The sequence below is a fragment of the Alosa pseudoharengus genome, unplaced genomic scaffold (assembly GCF_046254945.1).
Source record: "Alosa pseudoharengus isolate Yale_2024_CS ecotype anadromous, Long Island Sound unplaced genomic scaffold, YU_APseudo_1.1 YU_APseudo_1.1_scf_1, whole genome shotgun sequence".
NCBI classification, from domain to species: Eukaryota; Metazoa; Chordata; class Actinopteri; order Clupeiformes; family Clupeidae; genus Alosa; species Alosa pseudoharengus.
The window spans coordinates 58013149-58032325 of record NW_027468564.1 but is presented as its reverse complement, the minus strand read 5'-3'; positions in this window follow the sequence as shown (position 1 = coordinate 58032325).

Below are 19177 nucleotides of genomic sequence, written 5' to 3'. Positions count from 1 at the left end.
TAGCTGCTATAGGGGAAATGTGCAAACACTGAATAACGTTATAAAGTGAGGCTACAATCGCTAACATTAGCTTATACTAAGGGCTTTTAGCTGTCGGTGGCCTCCATTGTGAATAACATGACAATATTTAATGGAGGTCTAGCTTCTAGACATTTTAACAATCATTACTTTCAGATATTATTGACTGGGATTGTCAAATATGACTCGATCGGCTGTGTGCTGCATTTGCAATTTGGAATGGAGGAAATGCTCACTCCAAGCAGATGCAGGGCTAAAGTTAGCCGTAATGTTTGCGTTAGCTTGTGCTAAATGGCAAAACACAAACAGCCTAACGTTAGTTCATGCTTAACTGCGATAGAAACACAAAAGTCATTATTTGAAAGTACTTACATGTCTCTCATCTTGTGACTTGCCACGAACAGTAGGTACAGATCCCTCTGTCAAAGGAAGTTTGATGGCTAATCCTGCAGTGTAGCAGTGTGCTACTGTCCTAAGTTTTCAAAGCAGTCTGCCTTGAAGTGGTTCGCACACTAGGCCTGTCACGATAACAAATTTTGCTGGACGATAAATTGTCTCAGAAATTATTGCGATAAGCGATAATATTGTCGTTCTGAGAATTTTCCTCGGGAAGAGGAAGATGGCCCACTTGTTGTGTTTTTTTTTCCCCAACTGGGAAAACTGCAGCGGATGATTGTGTTTTAGATGCATATGCATGTTTGTTGTGTTGCCGCTTTTAATTGCGACTGTTTTCCAACAAATGCGACACACCGACTCGCACACGTTCAGTGGTTCACCACGGGCATTCGGTTTAAATCCGAAATGCTCCCACACTGCAGCTGTCGCGTTTGGCTTAGAAACCAATTCCATCTTTTTTGTCTTTATTAGGCGTAGCCTACTCGAACTCGCAACTAGCTTTCTCTCTGCCTAGTGCCTACCGGTATACTTCTCACGCGGCTCTTTAGCTGCACTCTGTGGTAGGCTACGCCAGTAGTCCCGCCTCCCCACACACCATGCGACTGACAAGTGACTGACACTCATCGTTACTCTAAGGACCCGAGAGAGAGAGACGAGGAAAACAAACAAGCATGCAAATGGCATTTATCGCGGCCAGAAAAATTATCGAGCTAATTTTAATTATCATGCGATTAATTGATTTATTGAATATCGCGACAGGCCTATCGCACACACCACACAATTTTTCCAGACTGTCGCTGGAACATGGCCATCGAAAATGAAGTGGAGCCACTCGGTTCTTCTGTCGTCTTTGGCTGGGAGAAAGTGCAAGGATTTGTGTTGATCTGTGCAGCCAACAACACAACACTTCATGTGTGACTTGCTCTTGCTTGTAGTCATTGCGCTTGGTGTCCGTGCTCGTTAAACCAGCAAACTAATGGCGGATCTTCAACTAATTGGGTGGGTGGGGCTATATGGGGGTTGAGAGGTGAGGGGTGGCGCCAGGGTGGTTCTATGCAAATTCCCTTATTTTGACGTCAGGTTAAGGGAGCCAGAAAATGGCTCATAGAAGCCTATGATTCCTGACACCAAAATCGTTCAACTGACTCACAGAAAACGCATGGATGGCTTTTTTGCACGCGTGGAGTGTTGTTAGGAGCAGTAGAGACCCAAATGGAGGTACAAAAGGATGCAAAAAGTGAAATTTGCATAATATGTCCCCTTTAAAAAACACCAAAACAAGCCAGCAATGGCTACAAGAAAATAAAGTTCTGACACAGTCTTTGAAGTTGAAGTAAATTTGGATCGGCCCATGGATCTGCTAATTTTTCCAATCCCCGATCCAGCTATTTTGTCAATTTTGGGGCCGATATCTGATCCAAATATCGGATCGGTGCACCCCTACTCAAAATCAAACTTTCGCAAAACAGATTTTGATCATAGTCATAAAAAAAAGTGTTTTATCATGTGAACAAAATCAATCAGGTTCGTCTCAAGATTCAAATCAATACCTTTGGGGGTGTTAATGAATTCTAGGAGCTCATTCTCGTTGTTGCTCTTATAGCCTTACACCCATTGAGACTTAAGCAGAGATATTAAATATTAAATAACTCATCCATATTTGATGAAAATGCATTAATATCTGTTTAATAACATTTGCATCTCTTAACTCATTGAATGCCGCGCTGTTTTCGGAAGCTTTGGCCCAGAGTGCCAGCAATCTTGATCATTGTTGATGATTTTTGTAGAGCCACAGCATATTCTATGTTATAGCTATGGACACATACTATGGCTTGTTTGAAACGTGAGACTTTAAGCTCTCAGTGGGTACAAACCGTTTATTTCTACATGCCTCTGTTCCTAAGAAATCCCAAGCTAAACAGTGGCTAGTTTTCATCAAAATCGCTGTTTTATTTCTAGAAATGGAGATGTAGCGTCTTTGAAATATGAAGTGTTGCCTGTAAAGATTCCGGGAAGTGACCTAACGAGACCTGGCAAAACTGCCACCTAGTGATAAACCCACGAAAATGGCCTGGTTTTGACCTGACGTGCATGTGTCACTGATTCAACCCAAAGTGGCAACCATCAAAAGCAGAGTTTTAAGATTAAATGTCCAGATAAAATGTCCAGATTGTGCGTTTTCATGAGTTTTTGATCGTCATATATTTCCAGGGTGCGATTTGTAGGGGGGGATGGTTAGGATTTCCCCCCCTCTGGTTTTCCTATCCCTACCTCTGCTAAATTATTTTTATCGTCGGGGGGGGACAACATTTATCCCCCTCTGCCCCTCATATTGATTAATGCTACTTCATATAAGTAAAGCGCTGCAACGTGAGAACAGTCTAGTAGGCTAGCCTACATAATAATCTGACATCAGAAATGCACCGTCACCGTCAGCACTGATGCTGCTGACACAGTGGAATGTGTAGGCTATTTGGTTACCAACTAACACACTGTTAGCCAATTCACTAACTTAAGACTTCAGTGCCATCATATACAACGTTTTTTTACACAACAAATACAGAAAGGATGGAGGCAGCAAAAGTAGAGAAGTCATTTCAGATGGGGCAAGAACAACGTGAATTTGTATGCTTGTCAAAACGTAGTCCTACCCTGCATTAGAGGAGCTGATCATCATACCAAGCACACTCGCTGTTTAAAGTCATACACCACAGTAAACTAAAACTAAAATGTTACAAAGGTGGCAAAAACAATAGGGTATTATTAGCCATGACATTACTAGGCTATGAATCGTTCGTTCATTTTTTTTTTTTTTTGGGGGGGGGGGTGGTTTTTACACGAATCGCACCCTGTATATTTAATTTCCATTCATTACAGAGTTCCCAAAATCACATATAAGGTGTGTTAGAGTGTCTAGTTTCGTAATTAAAAAAAAAAAAAGCTAAAAACGTAATATTACGGTTTTGGCACTCAACGCATGGGAAGGAAAAAACGTAATATTACGTTTTTGGCACTCAATGAGTTAATATCATGACAATGGCCAGGGCTGTGAACTCAAGCAATCCAGCGCTTGGACATGCAGTTAACCTGAAACAATGAACACAGATTAACAGACTGAATGACGGACAGGAACAGCCTCAAATACGAGCAGCAAAGCTTTAAGCAACAATGCTAAAAAGCAGATCTCTCTGAGAGCTGAGGCAAGTGCAATGATTTGCATAGAGACCAACCCCCAGTGGCTTCTCACTGACCCAATTAAGAAATAAGAGTCAAGTCATTTCAAGCACAAAAGAGAATGCCAAGCCAGGAGCAGAGCCCATATTCATAATTCAGAATTCATGCTCACCAAAGGTCCAGATTCAGGCGAGGCAGCCTAGGAACATGTCTGCCCTGTTAATTTGAATGCAGCAGGTTGGAAAGTTTCTCGCTCTCTTTCTCGCACCTCTGCCTCCCCTTTTATCTTTTACACACTTTTTTGCTCTGCTGTCTTTCCCTAAAGTTCTTGCCCCTCTGGCCCTGTTATCGTAATGCAGACATTATTCTCTTCCTCCTTCTCTCCTCCAGTCTGGCTGAGAGAGACAGTACATGACGGCCATTCTTGAGACAGGAAAAACTTGATGCAAAATGTTTCATTTCAATTCAATTTAATTTCACTTATAGAGTACCAAAACATTACACATGTCTCATAGGCTAGTGACAAATGGTCAGAAAGGGCTTTCGTTTTTGAGATACCCCTACCGGAGGTAGAACTAAACCCAACAATGTTTTTCCTCATCTCTAAGGTCTCCCATATATGAAATGGATTCTTGGCTAAAAATACTTTACTGCTAAGATTGTTAAATTAATAGATATTGTTATACACCCCAAAACCAAAAAAGGACTAAAATATAGCCTGTCCGTATTGGAGTTATGGCATATAAATTAGTGCAGATCAATTACACAAGCTCTGAGACCTTTGAAACTTGCCATGTTTATAGTCAGGAAGTTGCTTTACCTACTAGAAAAGACTGGATGTGAATATCTTGATGTATGGAATGAGTAGAGACATGTAAACATACACCTAAAATAAACGGACATGCAAAAAATATCTATGCAGAATGTTTTCATTTACTTTGTGGCTGCTTTGCCAGGGATTATCATAGAAACACATATGATGGCTTGTTGGAAAGGTGGGGTTGTACTGAATCCAACAATACCAAATATGTAAATATAGTATGACAAATTAGGGTGTTCTGTCACTCAATGTATGAGGTGTCCAAAATGAAAGAAAACAGAACACTGGCAAAATACAGTCTCAAGTCCAAATCACATTATCAGTGGTGAGAAGAATGTTGACAAATTCATTGTTACTGCAAGGTAAGTGCTGATCTATATCTACATTTAATAATGATACATTTCATATGAAACACAGATCCAATTGAATCAGGTTAACATTGGAATGAAACACCTTTATTAAAATATTTACATTCACTTGAATTTTGTTTTGGTCAAGTCATTACTGAATAATGGAAAATAATATTGTTAGCTTTTGTCTGTCCAGACCAGCAGTGGACAGTAGAGCCTACACTGCTTACTTCACCCCTAAGTAGCTAAACAGTTAGTTGTAGAAACTACTTTCCCTAGCTAAGAAAGTACTTAGCCCTCTGACTAATGTTGCATGTGTAATTCAACTTGATTTGCATTTCAATGAAATATCTGAAATGTATATCATTTTTCCTTTTCACTAGTCTCTTGAATTATGGAGAATGTCTTACAGACATTGGATCCAAAGCTTTGTATCATTTGTGGAAAACATTTTGAAAAGGGCAAGAAAAAAGATCCCTATGTCCAAAACCCCACAGTAGAAGGCCTCCAACGCATACTTACCCTTGCTCAGCAGAGAGATGGTGATGTCCATAAAACTCTGGCTCCATATACAGATGATAAAGTTTCATATCATGTATCATGTAGAGCGAACTACTGCAGTAAGACAAAAATCAGTGAGCAGCAGCAAGTTGCAAATGTTGAGAGTGAGAGCACATCTGCACCAAGAAGGCTGAGTAGGGTTGATACAACATCATTTCAAATACGGAGAGATTGTTTCATTTGTGGGAAGGCCAGCTCTAAACCAGAACCTCTGACAGCAATTTCAACTGGAACAGGCGCAAGTACCAGAGACAAGGTCCTTCAGGCAGCTTCTGAAAGGCTTGATGAAGATAAAAAGGGAGATCCAAGGTCTAACAAGAGCCAAGGAGCAGGACCGGAGCACTCAATGCTTAAAGTGATTTTTATTAGTGCAAACTGACTAACGTTTCGACGCCCAGGCGTCTTCTTCAGAGTCAAAACCAAAGATGATGAAGATGTACAACTTTGAATTCTTTCATGCCCAAATCTCTTTGCATACGATACCAAATACCATAAAATGCCTTGCACACTACATATCTAAATGAAATATAGCAGAAGCCATAGAAAAGAATAAAAAAGCAGACCAATGTCTATAACAAAGCCTTTATTAAGCTCACTGAAGACATTGATAAAACAGTATTGTCCAAAGGTATGAAAGTGAGGACTCTCAACTCGTTCACTGATAGCTATGAGATAATACTAAAGACCATTGCTGAGCAAGAAGGTGTGTCAACACAAGAAATATAGATCAAGGACAGTGGTGTCTACATCCCAACTGTTCTCACTTGAGACGCTGAACATGGAATTGTTGATGCAGCCATCAACAACTTTTACCAAAATGAAGACACCCTGGATGGGAAGCATACAACTCATGTTATGGCATCATTGTGTTCCGAAGAGGCCAATTCTCCACAGCAGATAAATGCCTATAGCACAGGTTCCACAGAGGTCCCTCACCACCTTAAACATGTTTGATATGAATGGAGATAAACTTTACAGGTACATTTTGTCCATTCTTTTGTCCATTCTTCACATTCAGGGTGTCTTCATTTTGGTCAAAGTTGCTGATGGCTGCATAAAAAATTCCATGTTCAGCAACTCCAGTGAGGCCAGTTGGGATGTAGACACCACTCTCTGTCCTTGATATCTGGTCTGCTGCAACAGATGTGACAAGTGCCTGACTTCTGTATAGGAAACACAGTACCCCATTGCACTGAGCTCATTGATGACTGTCTTACTACCAAACTCATGATGTATCAAAATGGGAAGTCCCAGTGTGATCAGCGTATGGATGTGACAGCTCTGTTCAATGAGATCATGACAAATTGCGATAACACACAGATTCTCCTTTGAAGCTGGGTCATCATTAACCTGACTCTCGCTAGATGAATTTCGTTCCGCCTAGCTCCACTCATCCATCTGGGATCGATCCATTGGAGTGGTGCTTCAGAAGGCTGGGCCTTATTAAAAAATCCTTGCATAAGATTGGATAAGCCACTTGTCCGTCATCTATTGATGTGCTACTTCAACCACTCACATCGAAGCCAACCCGTGACGCTGAGAACAGTCTCACAGTCGCTTCTATGCTAAGGCACATCTATGAAACTCCCGCCCTGCGTCCTGATTGGCTCTACCATACAATCTCGTGCTGAAATCACTCTCAACGGAATCAATCCCAGATGGATGTGAGTGGAGCTAGGCGGAACGAAATTCATCTGGCGCGAGTCAGGTTAGCTCATCATCACATGTTTGGTAATCTCTGTGGGCATGTTAATCAACACACCAGTTCACAAAGTCATACAGGATGTTGGGTACATATGTGCTGCATTGGAAACATAATAGACAGTCACTGCTGACATATTACTCACTGTCATACTCTACCTGATCCATGGTCTTCCTCAATATGTCTGCAGCCCTGTGTAATATTTGGATTTTATGTCTGTGAGTTTAACAGCTTCCCTCAGTGCACAATATGGTCATACTATCTGAGCAGATCAGATCTGACTGTCTTTGGACGTGGAACAAATGCAAGCCTGTCTTTGTGCTGTATCAGCTTTTCCTTTAGTTTCCAGGATCTATATTTCTTGTGTTGAACTATGGACACACCTTCTTGTTCAGCAATGGTCTTTAGTACAGTGGGTTCCTGTTAAGTTTGGACGGGTTCCTTCAGGAATCACGATCCCCATTTTCTCGGCAGAAATGGCACAAACTGCAGTTGACACAAACAACCACAAGGTGTCACTTTGGTGCCACTACTATTTTTGATGCGACTTGACTTACTGCTTCCATGAAGCAGTTTCCAAGTCAGTAGAACAATCAGAGAAAGCTGAGCCATTACCAAACATATATGATAATACAATAGCGTGAGTTTATATATATTATACCCTATTTGTCACGGTTACTTATAGATTTGATAGTGTAACGATAAGCGCATAAGAGCATAAGAGACTTTCAGCGGGGGCACGGAAACTTAAATTGATCACGGTAGTTTAAGCTTACACTTGACAAAACATTCTAATATGAAAATGTAGATGCAATTGTTGTAAGATGGTGCAGCTCCTTTAAGAAAGCACCGTGCAAAAAAGTAGATGTGCTGTTGAGACTGGAGCGAGTCATATTCAAAATGCAAAAAATAACACCGCAGATAAAACCAATTATCCTCATTCATTGCAACCGCAGCATGCCTGCTTGCCGACGTTTAAACAAAAAAGATATCAAAGCACCTTTTGCGTTTGAATGTAACACGAAAACATTTTTAAACAGCTGGACAAATGATTTAGCTAATTGATTATAGCCTGTACACCAGCAATTGTTGAACATTTGGAAAAAGATCGCTCAGCTGTTGCCACAGTCACAGGCAATGTCAGAAACAACATGAGAGCAGTAGCCTACACACTTTCCCGAATGTGGATGTTACACTGTCATAATCTACCACCAGCATTTTGGCAAGTTGAAAAATAGATGACTTCTGTGAAATCTCGCTTTAAAGCAAGACCTAAATGAGTGGAGTTGTGTTGGGAATGTCGGTGCAATGTCCATGCTATAATGGTCTGACAAATGTACTGCCTTTTCAAGCAGTTCATCATCACCTGCGAGTTGAAGGATCATAGGACGTAAAGACTCAAACACATAACAAGTTTCCCGCATGCTTGCACATCTTTGGGAGAGCTGACTGATGTCCAGAGTTGCATTAAATACCTGCACTTTGAAGTATCTCTCTGCATCGGTTAAGCGTTCATCTTCCGATAGTTCGTCAAAGTGACGCTTCACTCTCCGTGCTCTAACATTTTCAAATGTACTCTGAACCCCCATTTATTTGCGAGTGTCTGCGCTGTAGCCTTGGCCTGGTCAAAGGCACGCAGGTAGTCAGAAAGGACCGGTATAGAATTTTCCAGCAATTGCATTGCGGGGGTAGCGACGGGCCCCGGGAGGTCACAGGCCCTGGTGCGACTGCACTTGCTGCACCTACTATAGTTACGCCACTGCGTGGAGCACTAATGTGTCTACTGTAAATCATTCATGTGTGAAAGTCATTAGGCTGGAAGCGCTAATGTGTCTAAGCTCATTACTCTACTTTCAATAGGCCTACTGTACAGCCTGAGAGGGGGAACATAACCTATAGCCTAGGCTACTGTAGAGTAGGCCTACAGTAGGCTAAACAATCTGTTGTGAAAGTCTGCAACGAAAGTTTCCTAATGGAAGCGCTAACGTGTCTATTGAGCTCATTAGCCTACTTTCAGTAGGCCTACTGTACAGCCTGAGAGGGGGAACATAGCCTACTGTAGAGTAAACAATCAGTTTACTTAGTTACATTTGTTTAGTTAAATCCAGTTTTCTACTCTATCTCCATGATATGCTTAGCCTATAGAAAGACGAAGTCGGGAAAGTGCTTCAGAGAAAACGTATTTATTGAAATAATGAACAGTCTACATTCTACATTCTAAATTTAAAGCACGTTGAATCCCTGGGAAGATCTGCGTGTTATGCGGAGGAATTCGTTGATCTTATTTATGCAGTCCTTCAGTTCACTCCTCCCCATAGCAGGGAACTTTCGTTGCAGTGTTGAGACCACAACGTTTTTCACATTCTGCGGCAATGCTCGCTTGCCCTTCGCTCCATCCCAGTTGGTGGTTTTGCTCCAGGCTTTATAGTGTTCCTCTGTGACGATGGACCTGAAGAGCAGGCATCCGTATCTGCCCACTTGGCCGTAGCTCTGTTGGTGAATCTTAGCGTGGTCTTCGGGACGTCTGCGTGTTGACTAGGAACTTGGATGCTGTCGTTGAGTGTGACGGAGAGGGCCAATGGAGACATCTGCAAGGAGGACGTTTCTGGAGCTGGTGTCGAGGTGCACCTGGGGATTGGGCTCTCAGGCGTCGAATAACTTCTCTGCTCACGTAGCGTCGCCTGAAGTTCTCCGATTCCAGCTCTCATCTCCTGTAAAATGTCTCTGTGGCTCTCCAAGTGGCTGGTCTCTCGGAGTTGTTGAAGCTCTCGTTTGAGGTTGTTGACCTCCGCTTTCAACCGATCATTCAATCATACATTTGATCATACAATCCTTAACGTGAAAAAGCTTAACATAGCTTAATGTCCCACAACAAGAAGTCGTTTTATGCGCTCATTATAAAGAAAGTTTATGTAAATCATTCAAAATGTGTGAAAGTCATTAGGCTGGAAGCGTGTCTACTGTCAGTGACTAATGCGAGAAGCGGGTTCTGTGTTGTAGGCTATGCATTTTTCCGACACTTGGCTGCAAGCTCCCCTCCCCCACCCCCTTCTTTCACAAGCAGTGCAGCTTTCTGAAGCGGTGCCTTTTGAAGCTAATATAACAAATACCACCAATATTGTTGTGTGGCAATAAAAGTATCCAGGGTTTGCGCAAGTAGCCTAAATATATAAATAAATTAAGGACATACAATCCTTAACGTGAAAAAGCTTAACGTAGCTTAATGTCCCAAAACAACAAGTCGTTTTATGCGCTCATTATAAAGAAAGTTTAACGTGTCCCAAAACAGCTGTCAATTAATCACCAAACGTCAAGAGGGTTGAGTCTGAATGACACCGAGTTTTAGACACTGAGTTTTTGAAGTTAAGAAATATTTTCGTAATAAAAATGGTCATTTAACCAATAAAGGCTGAAAACATGTAGCCTACAGTAAAACTCCATGCAACCCAGCAGAAGACTATTATAGGCTATTGGCAAATCATTGAGTATCATTCACACATTGTATTCTGCACAGTTTCTACACGTGGAGCGCTAATGTGTCTAGGCATACTGTAAATCATTCAAAATGTGTGAAAGTCATTAGGCTGGAAGCGTGTCTACTGTCAGTGACTAATGCGAGAAGCGGGTTCTGTGTTGTAGGCCAGTGTTTCCCAAAGTCTGGGTCGCGACCCACGGGTGGGTCGCAGGAGATTTTATTTGGGTCGCCAGCACAATTTATGTTGTGTTATAGGCCTAGGCCTAACTGATACCATTTGTCATTTGATACCAGGAAAGCTAACAGTTTTCTATTAGAATGTAGATTGTTAACTACCGCAGTCATGGTTTTGTCATAAAAGCTCATGAAACTGGGGGACGAACGCATCGCAGAGGGCGTGCCAGCATGGATATCTACCTCTCAAAATGAAACCGTTCTGTGGGGCGCCTGCCATGTACCTCGCAGTTGCAAACTGCAAGGGACATGAATCCGCCTATTTGCACGAACATTAATAGATACCAGCTTCTCAACTTTGCCGATTAAAATCTAGTGACCGTGCTGTCAACTAAAGCAGACATCCATAGACCGGACATAAGGCCATTCAATTTGCATACAGATTCGATTGCAGATGCAATCTTTAAAGTTAATAGCAACCTCCTCACATTCTTATTTCTGATTTAAAATGCACAACAGTGCATTATAGTCTACAATTTAAATGGGCATTTTAAACACTATTCCTCTCGTTTTCTACCTCGCTAACTCCAAAGTAAAGGCACATTCTTCCGGCTATTGTGCAAACGCCTCTTGTTCTGATATAACGACTATACAATATAATATAATACAACAATACAATATAACGACTTTAGTTTTTTGCTGTTTACATTGGAATTGACGTCCACAGTGTTATGGACACATTTGTCTGCAACGCAACGTAGCCTACAACATTTTATTTTTAGAAATACAGGAACAGCTTATGCTGACGAATGACGACCGCGCAACATGCGAGAATTTCCCCTACTCTCGGATGCGCATTAAAACGTATCTTTTCAGTAGTCATTTCCAACTTTTCACGCTGATGGTGCTCAAAATGCAACACAACCGTGTTCAAAGCAGGGATCCTATAGCAATGTGTGGTTGGGGGAGGCATAGAAAAGTTGGAGAACCTGTGGCCTAAAACAATATTGGTGGTTGCAGGGTAGATTTGAAGTGAAATGGGTCGCGATGGTCTGTCATTTTTAAAAAGTGGGTCGCCAGAAAAAAAGTTTGGGAAACACTGTTGTAGGCTATGCATTTTTCCGACACTTGGCTGCAAGCTCCCCTTAGCTTAACGTAGCCTAGATTAATGTCCCAAAACAAGTCGTTTTATGCGCTCATTATACATGGATTTCTATGAAACGTCACGAAAACATGCGTGCGCAACCAAGAGGCAGAAAGCACCATAGAACAGCATAGAGCAATGCAAAAGAGCAAAAGAATAAAATGAGTTTTTGTGCTGACAACTGCACTAATTCGAAATCACGATGTGCACGAGAGAATGTTAAATATGTTCAATATCCCTAACGGAATGCATGTCTTCGCCAAAAATGACAAAATACGATGTTAATAATGCAAATGAACGGCACACTTTGAAATATAGTCGGAAATGAGATGTTATTATCATTGAGACAACAGGGGTATACAATAAAATCCGATTGTAGCTTACAGCAGCCGACTATTTAGGTTAAGTTTATAACGTTGTGGACGGCCACCAAGCATCTTCTGCCGCACGGCTGCGGCACAGTCTTGAGTGACCGGATTCGTTTTCCTTTGTCATATGAATGCTGTCATTTTGTTAACATTACTGTTAAGGAGATGCTGTAGGCCATAAATGGGCAACATACGGCCCGCGGGCCACATCCGGCCCGTGGGCTTTCCCTGACCGGCCCGCGTAAGGTCCGTGAAAGAACAATAGTCAAGAGCCTAGCATAGAGATAATGCATGCAAATCAATATCGTTGTTTTTATTTTGAAAGCGACTGCTATTTGTACGCCCATACATTTGTGCGTGGATGCATACGACGTAAACACCCTCACTGATGTGCTGGTGAATAGAATTTATGCTTCTGCGTCGACACAATGCAGTTGCCTTTACGTCGGCGTAAACCTTTCAAAGTTTTGTGTCTCTTATGTCTGCGTCACTCACCACCGCAAAGGTTGTTAGAACGAACTCCTACTGCTGCTCGTTGGCGATACGAAGTGTTCATTTCAAAACGTTACTGGCAGATAGACAGTTTACAATCGGATAACGCCGTAATTGTAACCATGTCTGAGTTTATTTGCAAAGCTTATGTTAGCGAACTAGTATGATGCTACTACCCACAGGTTGCAGAAGCAGCCGGCTCAACACACAGAGCGAGTTACCAATCACAGTTATGTGCATAAAGTTAAAGCAAAAACATAGCCTACATTTTAAAAATAGTTTTCTTTGTGCATGTTAATTAACTAATGACAGCCTACTATTGTCTGCTCCACATTTTCGTATAATTCTGCATAGAGTTAATTTGATGATTTAATGATGAAATATTGCTGAGTGTTGATGAAATGGTGGCACAGGCCTATCGGTTGTACTGACTCCTTCACATTTTCATGACCTAGCCTAATTATTTAGATATTGTAGTACTTTTTTATATCAGTCTTTGAAAACTGAAAAAAAATGTCAATGTCAAAAAATCATTTTCGAGGATTAAATACTGGACATAGATTAAATATTGCTGTTTTTCCTTTGTCTCCCTCACATTTTCATCTGTTCTTACGACTAGTAAACAAAACCATATGATTTACTTGATGTTATACAAGAACAGAATAGAATTGAACAGAATTGAGTTCAAGAAATCTTGCCACTGAATCCAAAACTATGTTTAACATTATGTACAAGGCTTAGGCTACAGTGGACTAGCATGTTGCAGGGGCTGCTAAAAACACAGAGAAACGCACTGAAAACTCGGCCAATCACAGCCCTTGCTGTCGAATGCGCCGTCTGGTTCGATCGTGAAACGCTAAGCGGCTGCAGTTGTACTTACATTTCACCATTCACCATGATCGTGAATGTGGTGTCAATTTTTAACGGGGACCCACTGTATGTTGTCATAGCTATCAGTCGAAAAATTGAGTCCTCACTTTCATATCTTTGGACAATACTGTTTTATCAATGTCTTCAGTGAGCTTAATAAAGGCTTTGTTATAGACATTGGTCTGCTTTTTTGATTCTTTTCTATGGCTGCTGTTATATTTCGTTTATATATGTAGTGTGCAAGGCACATTTTATGGTATTTGGCATCATATGCAAAGAGATCTGGGCATGAAAGAATTTGAAGATGTACATCTTCATCAAGCCTTTCAGAAGCTGCCCGAAGGACCTCGTCTCTGGTACTGGGGACAGCCATGGCCTACTGGTTAGGGTTTCGGGCATGTAACCGAAGAGTTACCGGTTCGATCCCCGACCCAGAAGGAAAAAAAGTGGTTGAGCGGGGGAAGTGATTGAGCACTGCTCTCCCATGCCCACATCCACGGTGGCCTTTAGCAAGACACCCAACCCACTGCTCCCCGAGCTCTGCTGTAGTAAAGCAGCTCACTGCTTTGGGTTAGTGTGTGCTTCACCTCATTGTGTTCACTGTGTGCTCTGTGTGTTCACTAATTCACGGATGGGATAAATGCAGAGACCAAATTCCTTGTATACGCAAGTATACTTGGCCTATAATTTACATTGCGCCTGTACCAGTCGAAATGGCTGTCAGAGGTTCTGATCTAGAGCTGGCCTTCCCACAAATGAAACAATCTCTCCGTATTTGAAATGATGTTGTATCAACCCTACTCAGCCTTCTTGGTGCAGATGTGCTCTCACTCTCAACATTTGCAACTTGCTGCTGCTCACTGATATTTGTCTTACTGCAGTAGTTCACTCTACATGATATGAAACTTTGATTTTGGAGGAAATATCATCTGTATATGGAGCCAGAGTTTTATGGACATCACCATCTAACTCTCTGCTGAGCAAGGGTAAGTATGCGTTGGAGGCCTTCTACTGTGTGGTTTTGGACATAGGGATCTTTTTTCTTAAGCAGTGTAGGCTCTACTATCCACTGCTGGTCTGGACAGACAAAAGCTAACAATATTATTTTCCATAATAAAGGTGTTCCATCCCAATGTTAACCTGATTCAATTGGATCTGTGTTTCATATTAATTGTTTAATACTGGGACATATGAAATGTATCATTATTAAATGTAAATATAGAGCAGCACTTACCTTATGTAACTTACCTTGCAGTAATAATGAATTTGTCAACATTCTTCTCACCACTGATAATGTGATTTGGACATGAGACTGTATTTTGCCAGTGTTCCGTTTTCTTTCATTTTGGACACCTCATACATTGAGTGACAGAACACCCTAATTCGTCATACTATATTTACATATTTGGTATTGTTGGATTCAGTACAACCCCACCTTTCCAACAAGCCATCATATGTGTTTTAGCCAAGAATCCATTTCATATATGGGAGACCTTAGAGATGAGGAAAAACATTGTTGGGTTTAGTTCTACCTCCGGTAGGGGTATCAAAAAAATTGGGGCCATTGTCACTAGCCTATCATGGCGCTTTACAGTGTTAAACATTCAGAGAGAGCCCATGAGTAACAGGGGCGAGGAAAAACTCCCTAGAATTGGAGACACATATAGGAAGAAAACCTTGAGCAGATCCACGACTCTAGGGCCAGACCCATCTGCCTAGGGTCAGTTACAGGGCAGTAAGGTCTGTATACATGATAATGAATAGGTTAGTTAAGTGTAAAGAATAGAGCATGGTGTTTACAGGGTTTACAGGGTAAATGCTTGGTCAGTAAGGTATAACAATGATATAGGTACAGAATTTTGGTAAAGGGTGTAATTACAGAAGTCAATTATTATTTCTGGCTAATTGGCAAATATTTTACAAATACTGAAACTACAAATACTGTTTCAGATCTATAATTCTTCTAAACTTACTTATGGGTTATCGAAATTTACTTTGTATGATGGTATTACTGGGTAGCTCACAAACATTTAGCAAATAAGGAACACTATTATTACTAAAGGGTATGCCACTATTAGAAAGACTGTATAGTATATAGTATACTGTCACGTATTACCAACTGTCACGTATGTCCAACCTCTTACGTGTATGTGTCAATTAATATTCATTTCAATCAGGGGCGGACTGGGACCAAAAATCGGCCCTGGCATATTTGGTCCAAGCGGCCCTCAAATCGGTTGGGCACACCTAATTAAATACAAAATATTTGCATTACCCTTACATATGCATATATTTTCAACTGTCATGGAGCACTGAAAGTGATGTAGGCCTCATTGGTTATCACTCTGACTGATCAGAGGTAGCCATGGAGCACATGATCTCCATATTCAAGTAGCCTAGGCTATAGCCTACAAGCAATTATTAAAGAAGAGTTTCTGCTTGAATTCAAAGTATCATTTCAAATTATTCAATAGGCTACATTTAAACTATACAATGCTCAACTGACAGCAGCACCAAACAGTTAATGAAGCCTTTGTGTAAAGAGCTAAATTAGGCATACCTAGATTGTCGTAGACGTTAATCACTGTAGGACAACTGAGACAACACAAAATAAACAGGGCTGTTGCTGGTAATATTTTATTCCTGTAGGCTATACTACATTGCTTGTACGTATTTTGGAACATTATAGCTACATTAACTAATTATCTTTGATGTCTTCCAGTAGCCTATCACATGTTACTGTAGGCTATATTAGTTGGCTTGTGCATGAATATGACTTTATGTTTTGTAGCCTACATTTCCGTCAGTTTACAGATCTTTTAGCCCATCTTTACCATGATAACCCTTCCAAGATAGAACCCTTTCTACGCTCTACTTTGAGAGACCAACCACCACTCATGCCATCGATGTTGAATTTTGGGCGTCTGACGGAAACTGATCAATCTGACCAACAATTAACATCCATTTGACAGTCTTTTGCTGTCCGGGTTTGCAAATCATTCATTTAGAACAGGGATTCCCAAACTGTGGTACGCGTACCCCCGGTGGTACGCGAGCTGCCACTAGGGGGTACGCGAGATGAAAAGGGCAATGGCGGAAAGGAGTTAAAAATGATTAATTAATTAATACTATAATTAATTCATAAATAATACATAATTTCGAATCAGGTTATAATGATATGGAAACGTGAAATTAAAGGAAATCATTTGTAAACTCTATAATAGGGTATGTTTTCATTAAAAAATAAGCTACACACAATAGGCTACACGTGATTTCCTGCGGGCAGCCAGAATATCTGGTGCGTTAGTTTTGTTGAAGTATAGGCTAGGTAGAAGGCTGTGTAAACATGGAAAACTGGCTAAAAACAGGGACACTGTCCAAAAGGCCTAATTAAAGCGATCGAAGAGGAGAAGCGAGAGAAACAGAGCAGGACACAGGTAACGATGGGATGGGGGGCGGACTAATGAAGGTGGAGATGGAGCGCAGGGGGATAAAAGAAAGAACGAGACAGAAAAGACTGCGCGAAGAAAACGAAAGTATGATGAGTCATATAGCCCCAGGCTTCACGTGAATTGGGAGACAGATTGCCCAAAGCCACAGTGCGTGGTCTGCAGTGAGATGCTACCTAACCATTCTAAGGTGGTTCTCCACACTGTTTTGTTTTTTTAACGTGAGAGCTCATAGACCAGTTGCACAATTTTATTATGTTATAATGTAGGGCGGCTAATTAAACAACGATGCCTGGAATGCGTCAATAGAATGAGTTACTTTTTTATGTGTTGGATGGTGGGGGTACGCGAGCCGAGTCAGGATGTAGAAGGTGGTCCGCGGGGAAAAAAGTTTGGGAACCGCTGATTTAGAACATTTAAGTTGCGCTATTTGTTATTATAATCACAGCACGGCCTTACGTTATCATTACCATATCATTACCGCAATAAATAAGTCATCATAATCATCATCGTCAGCATGGCATGTCACACATACAGTAGCCTACCTGCTCCACCACTGAGTTCTTATCATGTAGCCTAGCCTTAACTAGGCTCCACCACCTGTCCCTTTGCTCTGTATGGTTGCTTACATGCTCGTTCAAACTCAACGAACTTGAACTTGTTGCTGACATATGCTAGCCTACTTGCAATATTGTATTTTTGAAGCTTCTACATTGGTGTTACTTTTGCACTATTGTCACTGCCGGCACCCGCCGCAATTTCGTGTAGGCAACTTCGATTAACTTTTGATGGCTCACAAAATCCTGGCTCTGAGCCAAAATGCGAGGGGTGGGGCCTGATGTGAGCTTTCATTGGATCAGTCGAGTGTCAATATGGAAATGTAAACAATGGGCCGCTGATTGTCCTTCCTTTTGGGCCGACCGTTGGCCCAAATGATTAAATTATATAGCCTATTCTATAGGCCCAAAAGGTGCGTCGGCCCACCGGGAAAATGCCCGGTATGCCAGATTTTTAAGGTTTTAAGATTTTTCGAACGAAACGGTTGGTAATTAGCACGTTTACGATATGTAGGTTGTGCTGGCTGTAGCTGAAGTGTAGCTTAATACCCTTTACTTTCCTCAAAAGATTAATACCCCATGATTTACTGTACCTCCTAAGTACACTGTAACAAAGGCTGTGTGTGCTGTATATTTAAGGAACTCTTTTTTATCTTCTAACTTTTAATAACAGATTGATTGATTGATTGATTAATTGATTACTTTATTCATCCCCAAAGGGAAATTATGATGTTACAGCAGCAATTAATAATATTAACATATATCCCACTGCCGTAATAGCCACTAGGTGTAAGTATATGCAAGTACCCTTTACTTTGCTTTAACTTCCTCCTAAGTACGCTGTTTGTGCTATGCTATGTTATATTTATATTGCTTTAGGCACAGGATCAACTTTTTTCACCTGGCAACGGGGACACTGGGAGTGGTATTGTTGGACCTTGTTCTGCATACCTGGCCAAAAGAGGTGTCGACGTAGGCAATCTCTCTCCACTCCCAAGTGTCCAAGAGCAGCTCGCCACTCTTGTCCCATTGGAAACTTCCCACTTTCCACATACCTCCGCACTTGGTCCAGGTCCTTGTCCTCAAGCTGTTTGGTTCGCCAACCTTCCATCGACTGTCCTTCTGTCGATTGTTCATCTGCCACAGTCGCCACATTAGTCACAACAGCACCTAGAGGGGCTTCAACAGGTACTCTGGAAAGGGCATCTGCATTAGCATTTTATCTACCAGAACGATACTTCACATGGTAGTAGAAGGCAGCTAGTTGGGCTACCCACTTTTGTTCTGTGGCTCCCAGGCGGTAGGGGCCTCGGTTAGAGCAGCTTTTAGGTAGTCAAAGGCTTGTTGACATTTGTCAGACCAAGAGATCTGGCGAGATCCTGTTCTTTTATCTGCAGGGGCTCAAATTAAGAGGGCATTCAAGGGGCGTGCTATCTTTGCAAAATTGGCAACAAAGCAGTGATAGTAACCTGCTAAGCCCAAGAAAGTACATACCTCTTTTATTGTGGTCGGAACCGGCCATCCAGTCACAGCAGTGACCTTGGTAGGGTCTGGTTTCACTCCTTCTCCAATGACCACATGGCCCAGGAACCTTACTTCTCTCCATAGCAGCTGGCACGTATCTACC